The 14,978-nt window shown below is 41.6% G+C and overlaps 1 protein-coding gene across 2 annotated transcripts in view; it reads left to right on the top strand.

Annotated features, from left to right (window-relative positions):
* The first annotated feature begins 293 nt into the window (after positions 1-293).
* Positions 294-14,978, top strand: part of LOC126213008 (poly [ADP-ribose] polymerase tankyrase-1-like) — an 88,006-nt gene continuing 73,321 nt past the window's right edge. The window contains exons 1-2 of one of the 2 annotated variants that reach the window (XM_049940562.1): positions 295-376; positions 14,347-14,536. The gene's annotated coding sequence lies outside the window, so the exon portion shown is untranslated. Of the gene's footprint in view, positions 377-14,346; positions 14,537-14,978 lie in introns of both variants that reach the window. The other variant, XM_049940563.1, reaches the window with a different exon arrangement.

Here is a 14,978-nt window from a genome sequence, read left to right as displayed (position 1 = left end):
TCACCGTGTGCTAGTACGCGACCCTCCTGGAGTCGAGTCAAGAGAGGTCGCGACCTGAGAAACAGGAGCGGCGCAGTTGTCCCGATTACGAAGGCGCCCTCCACGTCCTCGGTGTGAGGCGCTGCGCAGCAGTACTTGAGACGTCAGACGGCTGCAGATCTTTCGTTGTTGGGGTCGGGCGTGGGTGTGTATGGGGGAAGGGGGCCAGGTGGGGAAGGGGGCGGAGCAGGGTTGATGACCATGGGCTCAGTGGGGGGGGGGGGGGCGGCGGCCGGGCCCAGCCCAGCCGCGGCCAGGGCGCGAGGTCAGAAGAGAAGGCGGGAGCCGCCGCCGCCGCCCGCCACTGCTCCGCCTGCTGCGCCGCTGCACGTCTCTGGTGAGTTTCCGCCGCACTTCTGCCGCCCCTCACTTAACTCAGCTTCCTAGTCTCCTGTCTTCAGTGTTCCTCATTCTTAAAAGCCGCCACAGTGAAAATGCGGGGAAGTAAAGTAAGGACCGAGTCCTTTTTTCTGTCTCTCTTAACTTCGTAATCTTACTCTCCCACACATCAGTATTAAAATTATCTGTCTTTGCCCAAATTTCTAAAGCATCGAGAGGCTGAAGATATACAAAAGAATAACCCTTTACCTATCTTCATTATCTCGTTTTTGTTGTAGATGGCTCAAATTCTTATCTAGGGGTACATTCTTGCAACTGGAATTTCGATTTTGTAGATTGTTGATGACTAAATAACCGATGAAGATTTGCCTATATTATTCTTGGATTTTCTTCTTTGTCACATCTTTCAACATCACACCGTTTATACATTTTTTAGATTAGAAAAAAAAACAATAACTGCGTTGTTGGTGACAAAAGACTTCTTCTTCCATCGGAGGCATGCTCACCAATCCATACATTCTGCGGTACTCACATTATTCCAAACAGTTTAAAAAAGCAAAAGAATTTACAAACTTTCTTTACCAAAGAATGGCTACGGCCTTGCCGCAGTAGATACACCGGTTCCCGTGAGATCACCAAAGTGCTGTCGGTCGCGGTCGGCACTTGGATGGGTGACCATCCAGGCCGCCATGCGCTGTTGGCATTTTTCGGGGTGCACTCAGCCTCGTGAAGCCAATTGAGGAGCTACTCGACCGAATAGTAGCGGCTTCGATCAAGAACACCATCATAACGACCGGGAGAGCGGCGTGCTGACCACACACCCCTCATATCTGCATTCTCCTCTGAGGATGACACGGCGGTCGGATGGTCCCGGCAGGCCACTCGTGGCCTGACGACGGAGTGTTGTACCAACGAATAATCCTCGCTAAAATGTATCATTATTCTTTAAATCAATCTAGAAATAAATTTAATATTTAGTATTAGATTGTACATTTAATAATATTTAAGCACACCACAAATTTCGCAATTTCAGTTATTTTTAAAACAAGACTAATTTTAACTGTTACTACATATGAATTTTAACACATTAATTTCTTTCTTATATATTGTAGCCTGACATAGACTACATCGTATAGAAAATCATATGAATTCTTTTAATGAAACAGCTGAGACAATTATTACCTATGCAAGAATCGATACTACGCATTGTGTCCGTTATCTCTATATAAAGAAAAGGTAATGTTAGAGGACAGTGACTCATTATACTGTTATAATTGGATAGGCTTCCGAGGCCAGAGTCTGTCGACATAAACGTTTTCTGGGTGTGGTACCGCGTCATCATGGATGAAACTACTGCTGCTGGAGGGAAGCCAACGTTTCGGCCATTAGCAGCGCTCTAGCTATGCCGTGTCCCTTATATTTTGTTGTTACTGTTCACTGTGCACGCCATTACGTTATAATTTTAAAAAGATAGTTCGTTTAATTGGTTACTTAAGGAAGAAGGAGAAGGAACTTTGCCCGCCACTGTGGCCGAACTGTTCTGGGCGCTTCAGTGTGGAACTGAGCGACCGCTACGGTCGCCGGTTAGAATCCTGCCTCGGGCATGGATGTGTGTGATGTCCTTAGGTTAGTTCGGTTTAAGTAGTTCTAAGTTCCAGGGGACTGATGATCTCAGATGTTAGGTCCCATAGTGGTGAAAGCCATTTGAACCATTTACAAGGAACTTTATCTTGATTGGTTATTGCGATGTTCCATGACCTGGAACGCAACAGCTCGTCTGATGCCTTCCTGTATTGGTTAACACGAGCTATGCACAATAGCAGATTACTCTTACAGCATAATTTTAACAGTACCATTACTACCAATATTTATGTCGTCGCATCCTGTATGTTTTTCAAAGCTGTTGTCTGAACTAATTTTACCCTAGATTTAAGCATGTCGGGGCATTATGAGCAATGGATACTTGCAGCAAGCTTCTTCCACAAAGTGACAGTATATGTAAGCCCTATTTCCCAGTTGACCGACCTTCCGGCACTGAGGACTGGTCAATGTTTTTCCTAAAACAAGAAAGAATATTGTGGACAGTTGGACGTAGAATTTATTACGTTATGTACAGTTATTTGAAAGACTGCACACAACCCGAAGGAGCTGACCGGTTAGCCAAAATGAAACAACCTAACCAGTTGGAACTAAATCCCAGGCTACGGAATTTCAGGAACAACAAGACTGCCAATGAAAGTGCCTCTGAACTTCAGCAGTGTATTGTTTAGTCGACAATGTTGTGCATTGCTGAAATGGCCAATAGGAAGAGCATCAGCACATTTTCCTTTAATGTACGTGATGCACTCAGTTCCACGTAACTCAGACGCTGGACAGGTAGAGGTGGTCCCTGTGCATGGTCACCTCGCTCTCCACATCTGACGACCCCCAAAAATTATTTTTAATTTTGTAGGGGCGTATCAAAAGCCTCGTGTATGTATCACCAATTCCCGACGAAAAAACTGTGGCACCTGTTACAGTTTCTGCGCAGTCTTTTGAATCGCCCTGTGCTCTGGTAAAACCGATTGTAATTGTCGGCTACAATAAAGGTATTTGGAAGTAGTGAAACAACTGTAAGAGTTAAGCAAGATTATCTACGTGCCGCAATAATCTTACTGTCCACCTCCGCGGAATAAACACTTCATCTGCTTTCGGTACAGTGCACCAGGAGACATTACCGCAAATCAATGTGACAAGAGGCAGAATGAGTAAAGGTCCCAGCCTGTAGGTCAGTAGGGTGCGAGGTGCTTCTGAGAGCGGAAGATGTTCTTGTTGGGTTTGTCTCTGTTCGTTGACGACTTTTTAATTTGTTACCCATTCGGACACCAAGGAATTTTACACAAACTGTTTCATTTAGTTTGTGACCATTAACGACTGATACTGCTGCAAGTAGGTCACTGTTGCTTGTTCGGAAACGCATAACGCGACTCACTGTGGTATTAAGACTCACAAACTGCCAACTGTGAACCGCATCTTCGGCTGTCATCCTTGTTTTCATCCTTGTTTTATGGAGCTGAGTTTGAATTCTTGATTAGTGTGCTTGGGTCACGATCTACAGTTTTTTAACCGCACGCTAGAGTCTCTACAAGGTTATTCATGGAGATTAAGAGCGAGAGTGTGCCCAGTCGGAACTCACAGGTCATGTTCCCCCTCAGTCAGAGGTTAGTTTCACGCCTATAACACCCTAGGACTTCCGATACGAATGTCAAACTCGACATATGGAAGAGGAATTAGACTTACAACACAACTCATTAATAGTGAAATGTGTGAAATTTCACATGAGTACTAAAAGATATCCACCAAATTTTGACTACATGATAAGTCACACAAATCTCAAGGGCGTAAATGTAACTAAATACTTAGGGATTACAAATACAAATAACCTAAATTGTTACGATCACATGGATAATATTATGGGTACAGCAAACCAAAGACTTTGATGCAATGGCAGAGCACTTCAAAGGCTGTAACAGGTCTACTAAAGAGACTACTTACACCAAGCTTATCCGCCCTATTTTGGAGTATTGCTGTGCGGTGTGGGATCCGCATCAGGTCGGACTGACGTATGACATCGATAAATTTCAAAGAAGGGCAGCTCGTTTTGTACTATCACGAAACAGGGAAGATAGTGCCGCAGACATGATACGTGAATTGGAGTGGCAGTCATTAAAAGAAAGGCGTTTTTCGTTGCGACGGGATGTTCTCATGAAATTTCAATCACCAGTTTTCTCCTCCGATTGCAAAAACATTCTGTCGTAACTCACCTACATAGGGAGCAATGATAATCACGATAAAATAAGAGAAATCAGGGCTCGCAGAGAAAAATTTAGGTGCTCGTTTTCCCCACTCGCCGTTCGAGACTGCAACGATAGAGAGACAGCTTGAAGGTGGTTCATTGAACCCTTTGCCAGGCACTTTATTGTGAATATCAGATTAATTACGTAGATGTAGATGCCAAGTAGAACTTTGTGTTCCTCACGATTGGAGATTTTCACCCGGTCACGAAATACACCAACAAGATAAATTACCACATTAGCTAATGAATCACTTTACATCCCATTTTCTGTGGAGAAGTCCTCAAAATGAAACTGTGAAGCAGTTAAAGAGTCCTGCTCAATTAAAAGCGTCACTACTCTTTCGTAGCCACTTTTTCGTAGAATTCTGAAAAGAGTGGAACGAGTGAAACAGGCAAATAATTAAAGATGGTCTGGCTATGTGTACTTTTATATTCGCTATTCCTATAGTACATTTAACTCTGTCAGGAAGTATGCACCAAGTCGTTGATTACATAAATAGCTAAGGGGTGATCCTATCAAATCAGCAGAAACTCCATCAGGCCATCATTATTATTAACCTTAAGTGATGTGATGAATCTATAAACACTCGGTCATAGCCAACAGAATTTCTGTTTTTGGTGGTCTGATGGCTTTGTTATCTCCCTAGTTTCTCCACATTTGAAACTAAAGTCCGTTGGCGGAAAAGCAGTGTCTGCACAAATAAATCTAATGCGTCTGTACAGGGCTCGCTGCCACTGTGAGGAAGTAATCAGTGTTGGCATATGTCAAAGGATGACACGGTAGCAGGTCGGCATCTGACGGTAATCTGGTCCTTATTCTAGAGCTATTTATTTTAGTAGGTACCTTATCATAAGGAGTTGGAAGTGGTATATTGATAGTAAATAAACAATTCTTCATAATCTCCATCCACAAAATGAATGGGAATCCCCCCGCCCCCCCCCCCCCATTCCGTCATCTATCACAGACAACGGATACGCTCTTCATAACAGAAGTTATAAACGTAGCCTATAGCATGATACATACAGACGACGAAAATTGGTTAATTAACTTTATAGACAAAATTGAAAACCGAGCCTCTGAATCTTTATAAAATGAGGGACTGACTACACGAATATTTGGCGCTGTAGATAGAATATGTAACCACACTGCCATGCTGACATATATAGACAAATATTTTAATATATTATTCTACAAGTAAAACTAAAAAAATTTCACATGAACATAGGACCGGAAATGTTTAGTTACGGAGTTACGGCTAATAAAAGATTTTGCATGAAATTTATCAACTTCGCTGACATGGAGCTATCGTAAAACTGTCCGAGGTTAAAATAAAGCACGATTTCCACTTATTTTGTTGTTATTGGTCTGGTGAATCTAATAAAACATGTCCCAGACGTGAGCCTGCAGTGGTTTTCCAGAACATCCGGAGAAGACGCAATTTCGTAAAACTTTTAGTTTATTAACTACTTGGCCCAATTTGTTTTTTTTAAACTCCAGGTAATTGCACAAAGTTTTCAACAGAAGTTGTAGAAAATATAAATTTGGAAAAATGAAGGTAATAACGTTGAGTGAAACTGTATGAATGTGTCATATAATCTGCTTGTATTAATACCGTAGCACACGTGAATTCATGTTAAACCGGAAAAAAACAAAAGCTCCGTGTTAACGAAGTTGTACAGTGTACATACAATTTCACAATAAATCCACAATAAATGTTCAAAAATGTCTACACCAAGTTCAATGCATTTAGCTGCACGGGTATGAACGGATTTTGTTGCTCGTTTCAGTGAAGTTAACAAATTTACTTTGCTTCTCTGAATGTTCTGGAGAACCACTGCAGGCACACGTCTTGGACATGTTTCATTAGATTCACCAGACCAATAACAACAAAATATATGGAAATCGTGCTTTATTTCAACCTCGTAGAGTTTTGCGATGGCTCCATATTAGTGAAGTTGCTAAATTTCAGGCAAAATCTTTTATTAGCCATAGCTCCGTAACTAAACACTTGCGGACCTATGTTTATATGAACTTTTTTGGTTGGTTTTACTTGTAGAATAACATATTTAAGTATTTGCATCTCTTCCTGAATCACCCTGTGTATCACTCCTCTGCCTGGGTGCAGCGCCTAAACGTGGCGCGTGCGGAATAACAGAGGCGCCGTGGGCGAACGCACGGCGTCCACTGCCGGCTGGCTCGCCTTTGTACTCACGGGCAAGTAAGCCAAGTTGTGAGGCAGTGGACAGAACAGATAGATTCCCGTGTGGCTAACAATGTTGTCTAACACCAAAGGATAACAACAGTACGAATCTGATAAATGTTTACTGACATTATGCAAGTATCAGTGAAAGCTGCCTCACATTAGTAAGGATGCAAATGAAAGTTCTTAATATATAATGATAAATTAAACGCAGGAGTACAGCTTAAAAGTGGAGCATGTACATGCAGACTTCCTATCTCAAAGTATTAACTACGAAAACCCATGTGCACTCTTTCAAAAGTCCTGAAGCACATTTCCTTTACTATGTTGCTGTTGTTGTTGCCCTCAGTCCAGAGACTGGTTTGATGCAGGTCTCCATGCCACTCTATCTTGTCCAAGCTTCTCCATCTCCAAGTAGTTGCTGGAACGTATATCCTTCTGGATCTACCTAGTGTATTCATCTCTTGGTCTCCCTATACGATTTTTACCGTCCAAGCTGCCATCCAGTGCGAAATTTTTGATCCCTTGATACCTCAGAACATGTCCTACCAACCGATCCCTTCTTCTAGTCAAGTTTTGCCACAAATTACTCTCTTCCCTAATTCTGTTTGCAACCTCCTCATTAGTTACGTGATACACCTATCTAATCTTCAGCATTCTTCTGTAGCACTACATTTCGAAAGCTTCCATTCTGTGCTTGTGTAAACTACTTATCGTCCATGTTTTACATCCATATACTGCTATCCTCCACACAAATACTTTCAGAAAGGACAACCCAACAAATCTGTACTCAATGTTAGTAAATTTCTCTTCTCCATTAACGCTTTCCCTGCGATTGCCAGTCTGCGTTTTATATCCTCTATACTTCAACTGTCGTCATTTTGCTCCCAAAATAGCGAAACTCATCTACTACTTTAAGTGTTTCATTCCCTAATCCCCTCAGCATCAACTGATTTAATTCGACTACTTTCCATTATCTTCGTTTTGCTTTTGTTGATGTTCATCTTATATCCTCCTTCCAAGACACTGTCCATCTGGTTCAACTGCTCTTCCGGGTCGTTTGCTGTCTCTGGCAGAATTACAATGCCGTGCGCAAACTTCTAAGTTTTTATTCTTTTCCTGAACTTCAATTTCTACTCCAAATTTTTCTTTTGTTTCTTATACTGCTCGCTCAGTACACAGATCGAATAACAACGGGGATAGGCTACAACCCTTTCTCACTCCCTTCTCCACTATTGCTTCCCTTTCATGCCCCTCTTCCAACTGTCATCTGGTTTCTGTAGAAACTGTAAATAGCCTTTCGCTCCCTGTATTTGACTCCTGCCACCTTCAGAATTGAAAAGTCAACATTGTCAAAAGCTTTCTTTAAATCTACAAATGCTAGAAACGTATATTTTCCTTTCCTTAATCTATTTTCTAAGATAAAGTCGTAGGGTCAGCATTGCCTCACGTATTCCAACATTTCTACGGAATACAAACTGACCTTCCCTGAGGTCGGCTTCTACCAGTTTCTCCATTCCTCTGTAAAGAATTCGTGTTAGTATTTTGGAGGTGACTTATTAAACTAACAGTTCGGTAATTTTCACACCTATCAACACCTGCTTTCTTTGGGATTGAAATTATTATATTCTTCTTGAAGTCTGAGGGTATTTCGCTTGTGTCATAAATGTTTCTCTCATAGATCTTGCTCACCAGATGGAAGACTTTTGTCATGGCTGGTACTGCCTAAGCTATTAGTAGTTCTAACGGAATGTTGTCTCCTCCTGGGGTCCTGTTTCTACTTAGGTCTTTCACTCCTCTGTCAAATTCTGCACCCAGTATCATATCTCCCATTTTCATCTACGTCCTCTTCCATTTCCATAATATTGCCCTCCAGTACATCGCCGTTGAATAAATCTCCTATATATTACTTCCACCATTCTGCTTTGCTTAGAACTTGTTTTCCATCTGAGGTCTCCCTTTATCATACATGGTGCAAATATTAATCATTATTGTTTGCTAGCGATAAAATACTCCTGTCGGAGCATAACTAAGGTATTATCTTCTAGAAGATCCTGTCAGAAAAGTGTTGAAACACCTGCGTCAATCCTCATCCCGCCTTCCTCTTCAAAAATTTTAGCGCACGAATTCATTTCCGCGTTTTTAACGCAGATTCTAGGTCCTCCTACCCAGTCCTTCTTTGTAGCTAAACCTACATACTCAGCGTCTTCCTCTGACTAGGCTCCTCTATCCTCCCATTGATTTACACTGCTTCCCACAGCCAGTGTCTCCTACATCACTTAGGAGACACAATTGTCTTTCGTTCTCACTGCCACAGTCTTCGTCACACCTCAGCAGTTAGATAGTAACTTTCATGTTCCATGGATCATTTTACACGATAAATCGTGATGATGTGGTACGACTCCTTTTACATTCATTCTTCAAATCAATTTGTACATCTCTTCGTATTCTAAACATCACCCTATAACTCTTTTTTCCACTAAAATGAAAACAAGGAAATACAGATTGAGTTGGCAATACATACCATTAACCTTTTACACATTGCAAATTTAGACAGTCTGGACATTGAAGGGGGAGGCTTGTTTATAGCGATAAAAAGTGCAATAGTATCGAAGGAAATTGATGGAGATCCGAAATGTGAAATAATTTGGGTGAAGGTCACGGGAAAAGCAGGCTCAAACCTGGTAATTGTATGTCTCTATAGGCCTCCTGGCTCAGCAGCGCGTTGTGGCAGAAAACCTGAAGGAAAATTTGGAAAATATTTCGAGTAGACTTCCGGACCATGTTATAGTTTTGGGTGGAGATTTTAATTTACTGGGAGACTCAATCGTTTATAACGGGTGGCAGGGACAAAGAATCCAGTGACATTTTTTTTAAGTGCATTATCTGAAAACTACCTTGAGCAGTTAAACAGAGAACCGACTCGTGGCGATAACATGTTAGACCTTCTGGTGACAAACATACTCGAACTATTTGAAACAGACAGAACAGGGAATCATCGATCATAAAGCGGTTACGGCATCGATGATTTCAGCCGAAAATAGAAATATGAAAAAAGGTAGGAAAATTTTTCTGTTTAGACGAAGTGACAAAAAGAAGATTTCAGAGTACCTGAAGGCTCAAGACAAAAGTTTTATCTCAAGTACAGACAGTGTTAAGGATCAGTGGACAAAATTCAAAACCATCGTACAATATGCATTAGATGAGTATGTGCCAAGCAAGATCGTAAGAGAAGGAAAAGAGCCACCGTGGTACAACAACCAAGTTAGAAAACTACTACGGAAACAAAGGGAACTTGACCACAAACATAAACATAGCCAAAGCTTTGCAGACAAAGAAAATTACACGAAGCGAAATGTAGTGTGAGGAAGGCTATGCGAGAGGCGTTCAACGACTTCGAAAGTAAAGTTCTATGCACTGTCTTGGTACAAAATCCAAAGAAATTTTGGTCTTATGTCAAAGTGGTTGGTGGATCAAAACAAAATGTCCAGACACTCTGTGACCAAAATAGTACTGAAACAGAGGATGACGGACTAAAGGCCGAAATCGTAAATATCTTTTTCCAAAACTGTTTCACAGAGGAAGACTGCACTGTAGTTCCTTCTCTAGCTTGTCTCACAGATGACAAAATGGTAGATATCTAAATAGATAACCGACGGATTAAAAAACAATTATAATTGCTCAAAAGATGAATGGCCGCTGGACCTGATGGGATACCAGTTCGATTTTACACAGAGTACGCGAATGAACTTGACCCCCTTCTTGCAGCGGTGTACTGTAGAAGAGCGTAGCGTTCCAAAAGATTGGAAAAGGGCACACGTCATCCCCGTTTTCAAGAAGGGACGTTGAACAGATGTGCAGAACTATAGACCTATATCTCTAACGTCTATCAGTTGTAGAATTTTGGAACACGTATTATGTTCGAGTATAATGACTTTTCTGGAGACTACTCTGTAGGAATCAGCATAGGTTTCGAACAAGACGATCGTGTGAAACCCAGCTCGTGCTATTCGTCCACGAGACTAAGAGGGCCATAGACATAGGTTCCCTGGTAGATGCCGTGTTTGTTGACTTCCGCAAGGCGTTTGATACAGTCTCCCACAGTCGTTTAATGAAGAACGTAAGAGCATATGGACTATCAGACCAATTGTGTGATTGGACTGAAGAGTTCCTAGATAACAGAACGGAGCACGTCATTCTCAATGGAGAGAAGTCTTCCGAAGTAAGAGTTATTCCAAGTGTGCCGTAGTGGAGTGTCGTTGGAATGTTGCTATTCACAATATATATAAATGACCTTGTGGATAACATAGGAAGTTTGCTGAGGCTTTTTGTGGTGCTGCAGTATATCGAGAGGTTGTAACAATGGAAAATTCTACTGAAATGCAGGAGGATCTGCAGCGAATTGACGCATGGTGCAGGGAATGGCAATTGAATCTCAATGTAGACGAGTGTAATGTGCTGCGAATACATAGAAGGATAGATCCCTTGTTATTTAGCTACAAAATAGCAGGTCAGCAACTGGAAGGAGTTAATTCCATAAATTATCTGGGAGTAGGCATTAGGAGTGATTTAAAATGGAATGATCATATAAACTTGATGGTGGATAAAGCAGATGCCAGACTGAGATTCACTGGAAGAAGCCTAAGAAAATACAATCCGAAAACAAAGGACGTAGGTTACAGTACGCTCGTTCGCCCACTGCCTGAATATTGCTCAGCAGTGTGGGACCCGTACCAGTTAGGGTTGATAGAAGAGAGAGAGAAGATCCAACGGAGAGCAGCGCACTTCGTTACAGGATCATTTAGTAATAGCGAAAGCGTTACGGAGATGATAGACAAACTCCAGTGGAAGACTCTGAAAGAGAGACGCTCAATAGCTCGGTACGGGCATTTGTTGAAGTTTCGAGAACATACCTTCACCAAAAAGTCAAGTAGTATATTGCTCCCTCCTACGTATATCTTGCGTAGAGACCATGAGGATAAAATCAGAGAGATTAGAGCCCACACAGAGACATACCGACAATCTTTCTTTCCACGAACAATACGAGACTGGAATAGAAGGGATAACCGATAGAGGTACTCAAGGTACCCTCCGCCACACACCGTCAGGTGGATTGCGGAGTATAGATGTAGATGTAGAATTCTTCTACGGAATAGAAGGAGTCGTCAAGGAGAAACTTGTTCAATTTATTTTCAAATTTTATCTGTTAGACATTTTATATCACGGGGTAAGTCGTCAAAAATTTTTGTGTCAGCGTGGTGCCCCCGTTTCACCCCCTTTTTTTCTCATTGTTCCTTTTGAATTGTAGAGGATTATTTACAACAAACTTCATCAGGGAATAAATATACTGTGAAGCAGTAGTCAGAATGCCCAACTTCTTAAACAGATGTCTAGAAGAAAATCACAGGTGAGCCCCACGTACGAGGTGGAATCCAAAATTTGCTGGACTGGTGCTGCCATCTGGAAAGTAGCAGTAGTATATCTTTGCACAACTAGGTGGTGAGAGCTGCATATCTGATGAGTCAGTGTGCAGAGTGTCATTTAGGTGGGAAGACGTGTTGCGTGTCCACACTGATTTCCACAATACTCTCTGTTTGGTGTGTGGCGATTTTACGAAGGCACAGCGTCTTGAAGTGTGCACCTTCGTCAGACCGCATCTGATGATCCAACCCTCCTTTCACGGGTTGTCACATGCGACGAGAGCTGGATTTACGGTTATGACCCAGAGACAAAGCAACAACCGTCCCCGTGGAAGAGCCCAGGCTCTCTAAGACCCAAAAAAGGCGACACAGGTGAAGAGCAAAGTGAAGAGCATGGTCATCGTTTTCTCTGATAGCAAGGTAATTGTGCACAAAGAATTCGTCCCACGGAATCAAACAGTGAGTTCCGCGTACTACTGTGACGTTTTGCTATGGCTCCGTGAAAACGTGCAGCGACGACGGCCCGAACTTTGGCGTCAACGGAACTGGCTGCTGCATCGCGACAACGCGCCCTGTCGCACGTCCTTGCTCACCAGGACCGTTTTGGCAAAAAACGACATGGGGGTTATATTCCACCCGCCGTACGCGCCAGATTTGGCACCCTTTGGCTTCGCGCTATTCCCAAAACTGAAACTCAAGTTGAAAGGCCGTCGGTTCGACACTCTTGAGAGGATTCAAGAAGCATTGCTGTCGGTGATAAACACCCTCAAAGAACAGGACTTCCAGAAAACGTTTCACCCATAGCAGAAGCGCTGGGACCGGTGTGTACGTGCGGATGGCAACTACTTTGAGGGTGATGGTGACTGTTAGTCCAAAGCGAAAGTTTTCAACAGATGGCAGCACCAGTCCCGAAAATTTTAGATAGCACCTCGTATTACTCTTGCACCATATTTCTGGGCAATGAAGATCTTTCTTAAAGATTAGTTACCCCAGAACAGTATTGCATATGACATTACAGAACGAATATAATCGAAATGTGTCAACTTACTGATGCCTCTCTCTGCAAAATTTGCCCTGATTCTAAGTGCAATAGTGCTCAAACTAAGTTGTTTTAGGAGTTCCAAAATGTGTTTTTTTTTTTAATTTAAATTCTCATCAATACGGACACTTCAGAATTTTGAAGTTTCCACCCTATGTATTATTTCTTCAACGTGTGTTACACTTATCACTGATGCAGTTGCCCTACAGATGGAGAGCTGAATATGATGTGTCTTTGTGAAATTCAGGCTGACACCATTCGTAGATAACGAGTCAATAATACTTTTGAGAACTTTGTTCACCATTTCTTCCATTTCTGTATGGATACTGGGAGTGATTGCAATACTGGTGTCATATGCAAAAAGAGCTAATTCTGCTTGTTTACATTAGTTGGTACATCATTTATATATATGAGAAACCGTAGTGGACCTAAGATTGAGCCTTGGGGAACTCCATATGTGATTTCTCCCCAATCAGAATTGTGTCCCTTGATTCCGTTCGTTGAATTTATGCATTCGTTTGGTTAGATATGACATGATCCCTTCGTTGGCTATACCATCAATCCCATAAAACTTCAATTTATCTAGTAAGATACTATGATTTGCACAATCAAATGGCTTGGATAGTAAATAGAAAATACCTATCTGTGCTATTTTGTTACTTAATGCGTGTAATATCTGGTGTGTGAACATTTAAATGGCATTCTCAGTAGAACAACCCTTATGGAATCCAAACTGTGATTTATTGGAGATATTAATGTTGCCAATGTGAGATATACGTTTTTAGAACACATCACCTTCTCAAAAATTTTGGGAAATGATGTCAGCAGTGAAATAGGTCGGGATTTACTGACGTTTCTCTTATCAACTTTCTTAAAGAGGGGTTTAAAGACGGCATATTTTAGTCTCTCTTGGAAAATGCATTGAATCAGTGATGTATTACATATTTCAGACAATACCAGACTTATTAAATGGGAACAAATCTTTAGTATTCTATTGCAAACACCATCAAAACCAGAAGAGCTTTTATTCTTGAGAGAATGTATGAACCACTTAATTAAGTTCAAATTTTCTGGAAGGTTGAACCTATCTTTTTCATTTCACTCACGTGCTTCAAATTTCAATTCAAAATATGCCCTTCCCTGTACATAACCCACCCCCCTCCCACACCTGCCCCTTTCCAACGCTGTGTATGGTCTCCACTCATCTGTATTTCTCATTTCCACTGTCTACTCTCTGTTTTGCTTCCACTGTTTCTTTCTCCATCCATCTCTCCATCTGTATTATTGCCGCAGTCTCTCACTGACCATCAATATCTCACTCTAATTCGTCCCCACTGTTATTGCCTTCATAAATCTTTCTCTTTCCCTGCCATGTTCTGTCTTCCACCATCATTATATTCTTGCTCTTTGTCCCTCACTGGCACTGCCTCCTCTCCCTTACGTGCGCAATATCTCTCTGCTACTCTGTTCCAGCGCAAGAAACCGCGAGCGTGTTCTCATGCCAAAGCATTTGGTGAGGAACACGGGTTCATGCAGCTGGCTCCCCACTCCCTGTCAAAGTCTTTTAAAGGGGAACATATTCGCCTTTTTTGTGCTCTGACAGGCACTTTCTCCTGCTGGTCTGTAACACGGTGTCCTGCTCATACAAAAGAGAATTCTGCAGGTCAGTACAATCTGGAAAGGTTATGTATGTACTTCCCCTCATTTATATACTTTGACGCATATAAGCTATAAATAAGTACTCTTCGTATAAGGTTTACACACAGTCTCTTGTTTTACATTCTTTGGGTGCTTTGCTTGATAACCACTGTTCATCGAAAATGCCCAGCTTATGATGTATTAAAAAAGTAAAAATATTACTAGAAATATTTTATTGAATTTGTTAACTTTCCAAATATAAATGATGTTTTAAGTTCTTTTCAGGCTTATTAAAACCCTTTTTAGCCCATTTTCTTGTCGCTGAAGTACCACCTAGGGCATGAAGTGCCCATTGTTGATGGACAGGGCGTCATATAGTCTTATTAGTGAAGAAATGCTGACTAAAAATTTAATTTCGTCACCTCACAACCATTGCGATGATTGTAAAACCTCTTTCATTTGTTCAC

This window comes from Schistocerca nitens, chromosome 11, assembly GCF_023898315.1.
Source record: "Schistocerca nitens isolate TAMUIC-IGC-003100 chromosome 11, iqSchNite1.1, whole genome shotgun sequence".
Classification (NCBI taxonomy): domain Eukaryota; kingdom Metazoa; phylum Arthropoda; class Insecta; order Orthoptera; family Acrididae; genus Schistocerca; species Schistocerca nitens.
The sequence above is the reverse complement of the archived record's forward strand: the minus strand, read 5'-3'. Positions and strand labels throughout refer to the sequence as shown.